The following is a 16414-nucleotide window of genomic DNA, read 5'->3' on the forward strand; positions in this document are numbered from 1 at the left end:
CTTTTTATCCTACTGTGTTTTTAATTGCTTGGGGACAAGCAATGGTTTAAGTTTGGTGTTGTGATGAGCGGATATTTTATACGCTTTTTGACATCATTTTCATATAGTTTTTAGTAATTTTTATTTAGTTTTTATTAAGTTTTTATGGGTTTTAGTGTTAAATTCACATTTTTGGATTCAACTATGAGTTTTTGTGTTTTTGGGCAATTTCAGGTATTTTCTGGCTGAAATTGAGGAGTTGGAGCAGAAGTCTGATTCAGAGACAAAGAAAGCACTGCAGATGCTGTCCAAATCTGACCTGCCTGCATTTGGAAGAGCTTTTCTGGAGCTATAAAATTTCAAATGGATAACTCTCAATGGCTATAGAAAGCTGACTTTCAGATCTTTCCAGTAATATAAAATAGTCTATACTTTTCTTCTGATTAGAAGGCCCAAAACTAGCGTCCAACGGCATCCAGCACCCAAAGAGCAGAGCCCAACATTCAAAGGCTCAGAGAGGACCCCCTAGCTGGCATTCCACACCCAAGGAACCTTATGGAACGTGGATCTCATCAAAGTTCAGCCCAAATACTCACCAAGTGGGCCTCAAAAGTGGATTTTAGCACTAAATATACTGTTTTACCCTTACTAGTCATCTGTTTAATATTTAAGGAATCTTATTTATGTAATTTAGGAGTTTAGACACTTTTTACAGACTCTCCGATTCAGGAGAGCATTATTTCATTTTTCCTCTATATTTTTACTTCAATATGGGTCTCTAAACCTCCTAGGTTGAGGGGAGGAACCCTGCTGAGTCCTATGAATTAATAAAAGTACTATTTCTTCTTCTTCGATCCTTGTCTAATCTATCTCTAAGATGTATATTCCGATCATCATCGTGATAAATAGAACGATCTGACAAATTGGCTCTGTTCATCACATTAAGACGAACGTGCCTGACAAACACCCGCGTCTACTTGGGTTCGTGTGAGTACCTGGAAGATAAGCACGAGCCAATACCTATGTTTATACATCTCTCAGACGGTTAATCCACGATTTCGTTGGAGACTTCTCGAGACACCAGTTCAGCCGATCTCCGGGGAGATTAAGGTCTCCATGGTATAGGCTAAAATCAAGAAGCAGCGTTCTCTGATCCGAAAGATTTGACCTTGTCTGTGGCGTTTTGAGTAGGATCACCAAGAGAATGGACTGCTATGCCTTTCACCCTTCGTCAGATTGAGTAACCACGGCCAATGGCCATGGCCATGTTCAACATGTAGCAGAGGAGATCACTGATGACGGGCAATGGCTTTGATCACTTACAGCCTGCCATAAAAGAAGATCATTCATAAGTAAAGAAGATAGTAGTACTAGAGTTACTTTAGAAAGACAAAGCAACTCCGACTCTCAACTCTATTCCTATCAATATTTCAATTCCCAGCATATAATTCCTAATAGCTAAACTTCTTAATAACTAATTTATAAATCCAACTCCTTCTGATTTCGCCTGACTAAGACCTGCAAGACAACCATAAGCTTGCTTCAAGTCACAATCCTAGTGGGATCGACCCTGACTCGCTCAGGTATTACTTGGACGACCCAGTGCACTTGCTGGTACTGCTGCTGTTGTACGAAATAGTGTATATTTTGCGTATACGTGCACCAGTGGTCACCGCGATACCGCCGCTGCCGTTGCTCCCTCGCCATCGCCGCTGCTTGGGTAGTCACTGTAGGGAGCCGTGGCTGTCAGCGCTGCCGTCGGAGCTACTGCTCCATTCCGTCATTCTTTTTTGTTACAGTAAGTTTTTTCTGCATTAAAACTCTTGCTGTTGTTGTTCTGGTTATCTGTTCTTATGGATTTTGAGATGCGGATGTCATAGGGTTAATCCACCAAGAATTTACGTAAGGTGAAAGTTGTCGTTGTTGCTGTTGACAGGTTAGTTCAGAGGTCGCTGCAGCTTCATTCTTTTGTTGCAGTAAGTTTCCCTGCTTGAAAACCCTCGCTATTACTACTCGCTTGTACGTTTATTGAGTTTTCATGACGTTAATTTCTTAGGGTTGAGTTGCGGTAATTTCATGCTGTGATTAAGGTTGTCGTGGTTGCTGTAGTTTTGGATATTGTGGTTGTGGCCGCTTGGGAATTTTTGTGGTTGTTGCCACAGCTACAGATTAACATGAAAGGAGGGTTTTTCACGTTAAAATCATTGTGGGCTTGATTCTTCGAGGTAGGAGTTTTTCTTAAAATTTATTTTCTATTATGGAATTGTTATAATAGATTTGATGTGAAAAATATATATCTGTGATTATGTGAGTCTTATGGATGTGATTGTTTGCTTGATGGAATTATTGGTTGTTTGAATGGTATGTGGTTGCTGATAAAAAATGAATTTGAAAAGTTGATTTGATTGAGTATTGTGAAAAGTGATTTTCTGTTGTAGTTGAATTGATATTGAAAAATGAATTTATACAAAAAATGGTTGAAATTGGAACTGGCTTGATACTGAACCTGATTTGACGTCGAAATTGGTTTAAAATTTGGAAAAGATTTGATATTTGATAATTGTTTGATATTGAAAATGGTTGAGAATGGTTTGGAAAATGTGGTTTTGATGGAACCCATAAGGGTATCAAAGTTCAAGTTTTAGAGGAGATGCTATTGAAAGTTTTATAAAAATTGGAGGCTTCATTTGTAATGGTTATTTAGAAAGATTGGATTTAAGGGTTATATGATTTGATTTTGAGCTATTAAGAAAATGATTATGTTTTGAGTTTGATTTATTTAAAAAATAATGAATTATGTTTTGAGTTTGGATTATTGATGAACGGAATGGGAGATGTGATGAGGATGAGTATGATAATAAGGAATGATGATGATTGAATTTGAATGAATGATAATGAGGATTGAATTTAAAGTATGATTTTTGAATGAATTGAATGATATTGAGAATGGATTTGAAAATAAAATATGAATCTAATTGAGATATATGTGACCGTATAAAAGGCAGTGGCATTGTCCATTTACTCTGAATAAAAGTTCAAGACACCGGGTAAGAGGCCATGCAAGGGTTAAGTTCTGTCACCACTTGCTCCGGGTTGAGAATTGTAACACCACCTGGGTAAGAAGCAAGGATGAGGTTGTCCTCTTGCTCTGGGTACGCGAGTAAGATGCAAGGGTTGTGGTTTGGTCCCACTTGCTTCGTGTTTGGTGTTCCTGTCCAGGGTTTGCTACCGAACATTTCGAGTTTGGCTATACGTATCCTCTTATGACAATTCTTAAAAATCCTCTACTGAGAACCAACGAGGACGATGTTCTCACCCCCTACAGATTTTCCTTTTCAAGACGGAGGAAGATTTTAAGAAGTTTCTTTCGAGCATCGGATTGTATTCTATATTATTGTATATACATTTGTAGTTTTTCCTCGCCTTTATTATTAATTTGTAAGAGGGATAGGAGTTGTAATGATATGTATGTATGTATAATTGTAAGTTAATTGTATAAGAAGTTTTGTATATATATATATATGAGGATAATGATTTGAATTGGGCTATATATGCATGTTTGATTGAAATAAAAGGTATTTCTGGTTTTTCAAAGAAAACAGCAATACGGTTTTGAATTAAATGCTCATATCTTATTATTAAATATACGGAAGTTGTCGTAATATTCTCGCTATCAGAGTGGCACAGTCAGAAGCATGACATTCTAATAGTAAGAGTGCTACATTACATAAATACAAAATACAGCATTCCAAGGACCAAACTTTGCTTGCACAGAACTCCAGATGCTCAGCGATGTGCCTCTCGATCTGCATCTGAAAAGCAACAATATATGTATGGCATGAGAATTGGGGGTTCCCAGCATGGTAATGATGCTAACATAGGTAGTATATAAGGTCCCAGAAAAGCCAGAGGCAATCCTAGAACTTCGACACTTAAATTTAAATGTAAGATAGTAAACTAGACCATAAATTAGGTGACTTATCTAAGGTGTTAAGGTTCTAAGTCCTACTTTAACTCTACAATTCACTTTTTGTCTCCTCCAACCCTCCGAAACACCAATGGAACTACCCTCATCACGCCTCTGCCAAACAAGGGATCTCTCAGTTGCAAAGACATACAAAATAGTAGGGGTGTTCGCGGTGCGGTTTGGTTTGGTTTTAAGGAAAAAAGTTATCCGATCCGAACGCTTAATCTATGTGCAGTGCGGTTTGGATTGGATGAATTTTTTTTGAAAATCCGATCCGATCTGATCCAATTACAAGCGGTTTGGATCGTTTTAGATTTGCGGTTTTTTAAATAAAAAAATTAAATACATATAACAAGTCTCAATATCAAATTTTAAATAATCAACAATGACATAACAAGTCTTAACAATATCTTAAAAAGCCAACGATAACATAACAATAGAAATAAAATTATAGGTTAGTTAAAATAAATAAATAAATAACATTTTGAACATAAAATATTTATTAAAATAATAATAATACATGAATAATAGAAAAATGTATAACAAATTGAACATGTTATAAGTATAATTGTAAATATAATAATAAAATAATAATATTATAGCACATTGTGCGGTTTGGATTGCATTAGATCGGTTATGAAAAGTAGATCCGAAATTCGATCCAATCTAGCGGTTTGCAAAAAATAAAATCCAATCAAATCTGAATTAGTACGGTTTTAATCGGTTTTCGATTTGGATCGGATTGGATGAGTGGTTTAATTTGGATCGGTTTGAATTTGAACACCCTTACAAAATAGGCAAAGAAAACACAGATATGATTCGATTACAACAAGTAGAACAAATAGCAGATAGCATGACAAATCAATTAGGCAAACCAAATAATGCACACTCAAGCAAAACAGACAAATGCATATGATGTATGCCTGTCCTATGGTTGATGAGTGTCATCTGTCAGTTATATAGCCAAACCTGACATGTCCGGTAGCTAACCTTGGACAATTCCTCTGTGTGCGCATCTCTAAGAGTCTATGCATATAATCTCAATCATTCAATTATCATCTCATTGGGAAAATTTCTGGGGAGTTAAAATGCCCGGCCACATCTTGCAACATAGGGTCAAAAGAATATCGAGTCTCAAGCTGGAGTAAGTGGTGACAAGCCCCTGCATCTACCTAGGGAAGCTCGTATCTCAGATAATAGAAGTGTAATAAACCATCTAATTTAATCTCAGTCAAGCATCATCAATACAGATTCCATTCATTTCATATTCTATATTTCCACACTTCTCAAACATAAATCATCATTTCATAATCTTTCTTCACCACCAAATTACTCCCCTCTCTAGGTTTACCCCTTTTCCTATAGTTAGGAACTAAATTTGGAACTATAGAAGGTAACTATAGAGGTTTAGAAGTTAGAAAACATGTTTTTAGATCACAAAAATATAACTTTTCGAAAATAGGGTAGTCATGCGTATGCATACCACCCCATGCGCACACATGGTATAACACTCCAAATTTTTGGAAATTAAATAATGAGTTAATTATGATTTATTATTTTATTTAAAGAAATTTATTTTTTTTTAAAATAATTAAATTAAATTTTATTATACTTTAAATTTAAAATTTATTAAAATTTTTAAATAATTTTTATTATAATAATTTTATTCAAAAAAACTAAAAAAATTATTATTATTATTATTATTATTATTATTATTATTATTATTATTATTCCATTTAATTTATTTGGCCAAATAAAGGGAACAAGCTAAGGAAAATGGATTTGAGAACGTGACTTTTATGCATAAATGCCCATATACAACCATGACACTTCATTAGTTTCATTCATTAAGTTTATATAATAATATAATCATCCTTCATTAAAGCCAAACGTGGCTTATGCCTCATTACATATATACATCTAAAGGTGACACCTAACCACCCTACTTTGCCCAAATCATCATCAAATAAATCTAAGCACATTCATTGTGCAATAACCGAGCTTGCATGTTATCCAAACAAAGGAGAGAGTGGCCGAATTTTATGGTGAAAACCGTGAGTTCTTTCTATTTTCTTTTTTTTTATTTCTTTTGATTCGTAATTCCAATAAAAAATCTAATCCAATAAAAATGTTCGTATCCTCTTCCTCTATACGTTGGCGTTATTTTTTATCAGTGGAAGCTGACGGTGACGTAACTCCCTTACCCCTTGAGTTTTGCCAACTGGAATTCTAGAAGGCACGGGCGATTCCGGACGTTTTCTTTTTCGACGGCTTGGTCAAAAGATTTTTCTGGAATTTCGAGTATTTTGATTTCATACGGAGGTAGGAGATTTTATTTTAAAGTTAATCGTTTTAATATATGAATGCCATTGAAGTTTAGTGAATAAGTGCAAATAATTTATAAATGTCTTGTTTAATTAATTAATGAAAATTGACAAAATTGAGATTGTTAGTGATTGTGAATATGGTTGAGCGTGATGAAATTGTGTTGAGATTGATTTATTGCTGTGTTTGAGGATGATGATTATTATTGATTTTCTGATTATTTTAGAATTGCTGGAAATTCTTAGTGTTATCTGATGAAAGAATGATAGTTGTTAAACTAGGTTATGATGAGTTGTTTATTGAGAAAGAGGGAACCCGAAAGGGTGGCACAGCCCGAATGTTCGAGGAAATGCTGCCGAATTTTTAAAAAACTAAGACTTTATTTAAAGTGTTATTTAAAAGCAAATCTGATTTAAGAATATCGTTTGATTTTGATTTATTACGAAAAGAATTTTGTTTTCAAATCGATTTATTAAGAAAAGTATAATATTTTAAACTCAATCTTTTGAAAAGGAATTTTACTTTAAGTTATGTTTTGAGTTCGGTTGATAAGAAAGAAAACAAGAAGAACGAAGAGTAAAGGAAAGAGAGACAATTAAAGGAATCTCTACCACAGTAGAGTAGAGAGCAAAGATTGAAAAGAAATTGAATGCTGTTTGGGCCTTAGTGCCGAGTGTCTAGCAGGGACGGTAATACATAACGCTCACTTGACACTATAAGGACGACTCAGTGAGGACGACTATGCGTAACTGGTATGCGAAATTGTTACTCAGGTTGTGAATTGTTGTTCGAAATTGATTCCCTGGCAATGGCACCAAAAACGGATGCACAAAACCATGGTCTAAACATATCTTCACAACTTCGCATAACTAACCAGCAAGTGCACTGGGTAATTTTATGATACTTTAATTTTTTTATTATTATTATTATTATTATTATTATTATTATTATTATTATTATTATCTTTGTTCCATTTAATTTATTTGGCCAAAGCCACTAAAGAAATGAAAAGAAAGAAATGAAAGAGGTAGCTTTTATCTATCTATATATATAACATTCACTTATTAAATATATATAAGCTTACTAATTATTCATCATTATCACTATCGAATCATACAAAACAAAAGGGAAAAGAAAGTGTTAACGTGGCTTGCTATACATATATACATACATCTAATAGATACATATGTTCCTTTCATTAATAATCATGACACCTAATCATTTTTCATCATACTTATAATCACCATCTAATCTTCATTTTCCTTTCTTGGAACGGAACCAAAATTGAAAGAAAAAGCAAGAGTGACCGAAGGTGAGGGAGAGAACCATGGAACCTCCGAGCTTTCGACTCCCATCTTTTGCGATCCGTAACTCTAATAAAAAATCTAATCCAATAAAAGTGTTCATATCTTCTTTCTCTATGTGTTGGTATCATTTTTGTTCAGTAGAAGTTGACGGTGACGTAGCTCTCCTTTTCCAAAAGTTCGGCCAATTGGAGTTCTAAGAGGCACAGACGATTTCTGACGCTTTTCAACAGCTCAATCAGAAAGTTTTTTCGAAATCTTTATTGACTTTGATTTCGTATGGAGGTAGGGGTTTTGTTTTAAAATTATAAGTTTTTAATTCATAAATGCTCAAAATCTTAATGAGTAATTGCAAATAATTCATGACTGTCTGGGCTGGTTGAATGACGAATTTGTGTTGGATTTGTAACTGTGAAAATAAATAAATTTGATGAATATGTGTTTGATTTTTTGAATGTTTGAGAATGCTAAAAATTCTGATTTATAACTGGTTGTGATGAGAGTTATCAAAACTGTGGCTATTAATAAATTATGTGTATGTTTTGGTAAAATGATGTAAGAATTGAGAATAGTGTATGGATGGAGATAAGTTAAGGAATGATGAAAGTGAGGGAGGCCCTGAGGGTAGTGATGTCTATTTTAAGGAGAGGTTCTGCCAAGTTCTTGTAAAATATACGAAAAAGTGATTTTATTTTGGAAACCTGATTTACAAGCTTATTTTGAAAAATGACTCTGTTAGAAATGGATTTGGTTTACATATTTACTCATAATTGAGAAAAGGGTTTTTGTATTAAAAATTTGAATTATTGGAAGTGATTTTTGAGAATTGAAAATGAATTTATAATATTGAATTTGATTTATTTGAATTATCAAAAAGGAGTTTTTGAGAATTGAATATGGTTTGGCAGGAATCCTTGAAGGGTGGCAAAGGCCAGATTTTAGAGAAAATGTTATAGAAATTTTTATAAAACTCTTAGGCTTGTTTAAAGTATTATTTAAAAAAAATTGATTTAAAAATCTTATTAATTGATTTTGATTTATTAAGAAAAGTATAATGTTTTAAGTTCAATCTATTAAGAAAAGATTTTGTTTTAACTTAGGAATTGAGTTCGGTTTATTAAGAAAGTGACTTTTATCTTGATTAAAAGTTAAAGAAGTTTGGGTATTTGGAAATTAAAGGTTTTGATGCTAAGACTGAAAGTATACCTACGAGGTGATTTGGATGTAAGAGTGATTGATTATTTGGTGATGCGGAGGTATGTGTAATTAAGCGGTGATACGAAGGTATGTTTAATAATGTAGGTGATGCGGAGGTATGTGTATGTAATTAGTGATGAGGAGGCATAATAAAGAGAAAGAAAATAAGAAGCCATGTATGAAAGAGATAATCATGAAAAGTGCATATCGAATGGGCCTCGTGCCAAACTGCTAACGTGGGAATGTCCGGTTAACTGATAGCATATGGAATGTGAATGGGACTTGTGCCAAATTGCTAATGTGAAAGGGCCTGCCTAACTGATAGCCTGAGATTGCTAATGCGGAAATGTTCACCTAACTGATAGCCTGTTTCTACCGTGATGCCAAGATATCCTAACTAACATACCCATGATGATAATTGTGCCTGACTGACACGGTAAAGAAACCATATTCGGGGTTCGCCCCGAGTAACGTCGGGTTGCAGGTAGACAACCAACGCGTGAGCTCATGACTTGCTTAGGACAGACATGTATCATATTGTTTGCGAATTTGCATTTGGTTGTGTTTTGCTTGTTGTATTTTCTCTGTGATTGTGCTGGTTGTCTTATTCTGTCTTGCTTGTGTGTTCAATTGGGTCTCTAGTACTATTAGTTTATGTATTAAAGTGATTAAGAATTAATGTTGTGAATGAGTTTTATTTTAAGTTTAGAAATTTTAAAGAAAGCAATTAATTGTATAAAGTAAAATTAAAAAGTATTTTCAAAGGCTTGATAAAAGAATAGTTACTGAGTAAAGTCAATTATTCGCATTTTGTTCATTACTTTTATGGCATTCACTTTCCCTACTGAGAACATGCAAGGACGATGTTCTCACCCCCTACAGATTTCCCTTTCAGCAACAGGTTCAGGAGTCCTTGGCGCGGAGCCGTGACTGAACATCAGAGCTATATGTAAATATGTATCCGTATTTTCTGTAGTTGGTTTAGCCTTAAACTTTTCCCTCGCTATTTATTGTCTTTGATCTTTTAGAGGGGTAGGACTTGTATTTGAGAATTTTGGAATAAGTCTATGCATATATTGTTATGTGTGTGTGTATATATATATATTTGTGATTAAGAGTTTTAAAGTAAAGACCTTTCGTTTTCTTGATTAAAATTTCAATTCGTATTCGCGAAGGCTCAATATTAAATAAAGATAGTATAAAATAAAAAGGGTTAGAGGTAAGTAACGCCTAAGATTTTAGTACGATCATGAGGTGCTAAAAGTTAGGGTGTTACACATGGATGTAGCTTTTTCCTTACTTGCGTAAGCAAGCACCTCCTATGTACGTGGGTGTTTAGAACAAAGGGGAGGCTCGTGTACACGTCCACCCTTTCGCGTACGCGTAAGTTCAAAACTGGGCATTCTCGCGTACGCATGCATCATGTGTATGCATGATTATAAAATTTGCCAAAATTGCGTACGCGAACGTGTTGAAACAGAAGGAATTCTCGTGTACGCATGCATGTGTCCATGTACGCATTTCCTGCATTTTTCAGAAAAGCTGATAAGTCTGCAAAAATCGATTTTGCACACCAAACATCAAACGCGCATAACTTTTTTTGTTAAAAATCATTTTTAATCTGCCCTTCAAACAACATAAACTTCACGGATCCAATTTTTATTTGAAATATGTTTGACAAAATTTGAGAGATCGGAAGCCAAGTTATGGCCCACCGAAATTGGTCAAAAATCAAATTTTTACCAAAATCACAAACCTCTATTCTTCCCAAAACCTCAATTCAAACCAATGTTTTACACCCCTAAAACTATACTAAATATGTTTAGAATAGTTACATATCCCTTCCATATCTTCCACAACATATCAAATCTCAATTTTATCAATTTCATTCCAAACAATCCACAATTAACACAATACAACTCATATATATATATATATATATCACAACTCATAATCATCATACTCATCAATTATCATCACCAGCTCCTAAAATACTCAACATTTTTACCAAAAATCAGTAAATCTTAACAAGTTCACATAATTCAACCTATCCTATAGTCAACTAGCCTAAGTTTTCAGGTTACATTACACATTATCTACGAGAAGCCAGTACCATACCTTGGCCAATTCCTCCCTAATGCTCAGAATGTCTCAAATTCCACCATTGCACATGTTTTTACTTCTCCGTGACTACACCAAATTGGATCCCCAACCTCCAAGGTTCAATATAACAAGCTCAACCATCAATTGGACTTTAAATCAACATGATACTTACTCGAATTCACATAACATTACAAAAATCAATAAAAGGGCTCACTAATCAATAATTCCTAGAGGATTTGAGGGTTCTTACCTTACCCACAATTTAATTTGACACAACCCAACAATTTCCTCAAGTTAATTCAATCTTAGAACATCAAAACATCAAAATCTTCAATACCCACTAACCAAAATTTCGAATTTGAAGGGAGAAGTGACTGGTGAGAAATAACTAATTTCTTACCACTTCGTTCGGATGGTTTCGAAGAGCTCAACGCAGTGGTTGCATGGCCGCAAATGGTGCGGCGATTGGACCTCCAGATTGAGAGATATGCGAGATAGAAATTTTGAAGAGAAAAAGGGTTTGGGGTTTCCTCCTTGCTCCTTCCCTTTTAGCGTGCTTTAATGTGATTTTGGGGAAAGAAAGGATGAGTTATGGGTTTTATATGTTGGGCTTTGGGTCCGGTTTGGATCCAGTCCAACTGGATCGGCCCGTTGGTCTGGTTTTGGGCCAAATTCTTTAAAATTGGTGTCGAAATTCGTATTTTTAATATTTCTTATTCTCTAAATTATAAAAATTTAATTTTCTAATTTAATAATAATTAATTTATTGGCTAATTATTCATTAATTAAGCGAGGTTTACACCAACTCCCCTACTAATAGAAGAGGAAGATTATGAATTTGATTAATGCATCAAAAATTTTATTGCTTGCTGGATTTGTGTTGCAGCAATATTTTTATGAATTTATTTGGATTTATGTCTTCTGTTCTATTAGTTTTTCTACATAAACTATCAGCAAGTTAATTTTTTCATAATTTAAGCATATTCACGATTTTTTCTACATCAACTATTTGGTCAAATTTTGCCTTGATATAATTTTTTGTTTTTGAATTTGATTTTTTGTTTTGATTTTCTTGGTTTTTCATTTTTTTATTTTTCTAAACTATTTTTTGTTCTATTATGATATTTGGTTTAGGTTTTTTTTTTCTAAATTTTTTTATATTTGTTTTTGTTTTGCTACAGCTATGATAGTGCTCAACTGCTGCTATGTGGTGATAAACTTCTACTGCTTTGCCTGTTCTATTCTGCTTGTTTTAGTGGTGGATTTATGTTTTTACATGATACTCATTTCATAGATTGTATGTGTATCTTTAATTCTTTTGGAACAATTTTATTTATTTTCTATATCTTCTCTGCCTTAGCTTGATTTGTTTTCCATGGCAGGGAAGCAATATATTAGGAAAGGACCACAATATTTATTGTTCCACAAATATCAATACAGAGGTGACGGTAGGGCAGAGGTCGGCTACTTAAGAAATTAATATAGAGAATGCGTTGAGAGTATAGTTCTTAACCAGATAAGATTCGCCTTGTCAATCTAAAAAAGTTGTCACGAAATTTAGAAATAAAAATACTGGGAGTATGAGTCCTAGGTCATTTCCCAACGAGTTGCAGGAAAGGGTACTAAATTATTAATTAGGAATTTTCCGAGAGAAGTTGAGTTTGAATAATGAGCAATCAAGTAATTATAAATTAAAGCAATAAAACTAAGAATTATTATTAATATTTTAATAAAAAGCCTTGACTGGGGGAATGATTAATTGGAAGTTCTATCCTTGTTGGGATCTCTTAAGTGTAGTATCAAAAAGGTTGTTGTTTTCACTTAGTTAACCCTTACTAAATAAAGGAAAGTCAAGTGATTGAGCTAATCCTTATTCGCAAATCCTAGTCCTCTCCCTTGGGAAGGTCTACGTTAGTAAATACAGAACTAGCCAACAACTTCCAAATTAACCAACACTTAAACCTTCCAACTCAAGTGTCTCCTCCTAATCAACCCCCATGTCAAGTTTGGGAATCTACTCCATTGACATGAATATAATACTCAGAAAAATATAAGAAGAAGACATGATAAATTAAATAAAATAAAACTTCAAAATTTATTAAAAGTAAAAGTAATCCTCTTTACTAACAATTCATGAAAATAATCCAATTACTACCTTAAGCAAGAATTAAGAATATGTTATACATAAATAAAAGAGTAAGTAAAGAAACAAACTAGATTAATATCTTCAACGGAGGTAATGACTCTTCAATATCTGAGGGCAAAAGCAATGAATGTAAAGTGAACCTAGAGGGAAAGTAGTTTCTCTCCAGATTCAGATCTAAAACTAAAAGTAATCCTAATGTATCTAAAACTGTATGTCAATTATGTCTAAGATGTGTGTCAAGTCTCTGCATGTTCCCTGGCTTTATTCTGTGTTTCTGGGCCGAAAACTGGGTCAAAACACGGCCCAAAATTGCCCCCAGCATTTTCTGTTAATTCTGCAGATCGCGTAAGTCACGCGTACGCGTCGTCCACGCGTTCGTGTCATTCAGCGATTTTCCTTGTCACGCGTACACGTCATCCACGCGTTTGCGTCATTCGTGCAGATTCAAATCCGCGTGTACGCGTCAGGCACGCGCACGTGTCGCTGCAATTTTTTCATTCCACGCGATTGCGTGAGCCATGCGCACGCGTCAGTGTTCGCTGGTGATGAGCGGATAACTTATACGCTTTTTGGCAATGTTTTTAGTATGTTTTTAGTATATTTTAGTTAGTTTTTATTATGTTTTTACTAGTTTTTATTCAAAAATCACATTCCTGGACTTCACTATGAGTTTGTGTGTTTTTCTGTGATTTCAGGTATTTTCTGGCTGAAATTGAGGGACCTGAGCAAAAATCTGATTTAGAGGCTAAACAAGGACTGCAGATGCTGTTGGATTCTGACCCTCCTGCACTCGAAATGGAATTTCTCGAGCTACAAAAGCCCAATTGGTGCGCTCTCAATTGCATTGGAATGTAGACATCTTGGGCTTTCCAGAAATATATAATAGTCTATACTTTGCCCGAGTTTTGATGACGTAAACTGGCGTTTTAACGCCAATTTTCTACCTTATTCTGGCGTTAAACGCCAGAACTGGCATGAAAGCTGGAGTTAAACGCCCAAACTGGCACAAAAGCTGGCGTTTAACTCCAAGAAAAGTCTCTATATGTGAAAGCTTCAATGCTCAGTCCAAGCACACACCAAGTGGGCCCCGAAAGTGGATTTCTACACTAACTATTCTAGCTTACTCAATTTCTGTAACCCTAGGTCATTCGTTTATTATAAAAACTACTTTTACTGATTCATTTTGTACCTCATGACATTTTACATCTGAATTTTGTATCTTCTACGGGCATGAGTCTCTAAACCCCATGGTTGGGGGTGAGGAGCTCTGCTGTGTCTTGATGGATTAATGCAATTATTTCTGTTTTCTATTCAATCACGCTTGTTTCTATTCTAAGATATTCATTCGCACTTCTACTTGATGAATGTGATGATCTGTGACACTCATCATCATTCTCAACCTATGAACGCGTGCCTGACAACCACCTCCGTTCTACCTTAGATTGAGTGCATATCTCTTAGCCTCCTGGTTCAGATCAGAGTCTTCGTGGTATAAGCTAGAACTAATTGGCAGCATTCTTGAGATCCGGAACATCTAAACCTTATCTGTGGTATTCTGAGTAGGATCTGGGATGGGATGACTGTGACGAGCTTCAAACTCGCGAGTGTTGGGCGTAGTGATAGACGCAAAAGGATCAATGGATTATACTCCAACATGAGTGAGAACCGACAGATGATTAGCCGTGCGGTGACAGCGCACTTGGACCATTTTCACTGAGAAGACGGATGGTAGCCATTGACAACGGTAATCCACCAACATACAGCTTGCCATGGAAGGAGCCTTGCGTGCGTGAAGAAGAAGACAGTGGAAAAGCAGAGATTCAGAGGACAGAGCATCTCTAAAACCTCAACGTGTTCTCCATTACTGCATAACAAGTATTTATTTCATGTTCTTTTACTTTTTACAATTAAAATTAAGAATCATCACTGATATCCTGACTAAGAGTTACAAGATAACCATAGCTTGCTTCAAGCCAACAATCTCCGTGGGATCGACCCTTACTCACGTAAGGTATTACTTGGATGACCCAGTGCACTTGCTGGTTAGTTGTGCGGAATTACAAAAGTGTGATTGTGATTTCGTGCACCAAGTTTTTGGCGCCGTTGCCGGGGATTGTTCGAGTTTGGACAATTGACGGTTTATTTTGTTGCTTAGATTAGGAAAATTTTTTCTTTTTTTTTGGTTTAGAGTCTTCTATTATTGTTTTTGGTTAAAATTTTTAAAATCCTTATTTTATTTTTCTTAATTATTTTCGAAAAGTTTTCAAAACCAATAACTTCATAATTTAGTCTTCTGTTTGAGTTTAGTTTTATGTTTTAAGTTTGGTGTCAATTGTATGATTTTATTTTCCTTTCAATTTTTCAAATTATTAGTGTCCAAAATATAAAATTTTTTTTAAGTTTGGTGTCCTTTGTGTTTCTATTTTCTTAAAAATCTTTAAAATTTGTTCTTGGTGTTCATCTTGATCTTCAAAGTGTTCTTGGAGTTCATCTTGACATTCAAAGTTTTCGTATTTGCTTTCTTAGTTTTGATCTAAAAATTCTAAGTTTAATGTCATTTTATTGTTTTTCTCTTTCCTCATTAAATTCAAAAATATCTTTTCTATTTATTTAATTGAATTTTCGAAAATTTTCTTTAAAAATCCAGACTTTTATTTTAAAATTTTTATTTTATCTTATCTTAGTTTTAAAATTTCAAAATTCAAAATCTTTTTCAAAATTTATATCCAAAGTTTTTCAAATCTTTGTAATTAATTAATTATTTAAGTTTTCGAATTTTATATTTTATTTTCTAATTATTTTATTCTATCTTATTTTTTTATTCGGTTTATTTTTAGTTAAATAAAATAAAAATAAAAATATATTTTAGTTGCAATTCACATCAATTTCCTTTTCTCCATCATGGACCTAAGTGGAAATGAACAGTCCAGAAGGACTCTGGGGTCATATGCTAACCCTATTACAGCTGCATATGGGAGTAGCATCTGTATACCTCCCATCAAAGCAAGCAGTTTTGAGCTAAATCCTCAGCTCATTATCATGATGCAGCAAAATTGCCAGTATTCCGGTCTTTCACAGGAAGAACCAACTGAGTTTCTAGCACAGTTTTTACAAATTACTGACACAGTACGTGATAAGAAAGTGGATCAGGATGTCTACAGATTATTACTGTTTCCATTTGCTGTAAAATATCAAGCTAAGAGGTGGTTAAATAACCAACCCACAGTAAGCATAAGAACATGAAAACAGTTATCAGACAAATTCCTGAATTAATATTACCCTCCAAAAAGGATGACACAACTAGGGCTGGACATCCAAGGATTTAAAAAAAAGAGGATAATGAATCCCTTTATAATGCCTGGGAGAGGTACAGAGAGAGCCCAGATGTCTCTA

Source organism: Arachis ipaensis, chromosome B09 (assembly GCF_000816755.2).
Source record: "Arachis ipaensis cultivar K30076 chromosome B09, Araip1.1, whole genome shotgun sequence".
Taxonomy (NCBI): domain Eukaryota; kingdom Viridiplantae; phylum Streptophyta; class Magnoliopsida; order Fabales; family Fabaceae; genus Arachis; species Arachis ipaensis.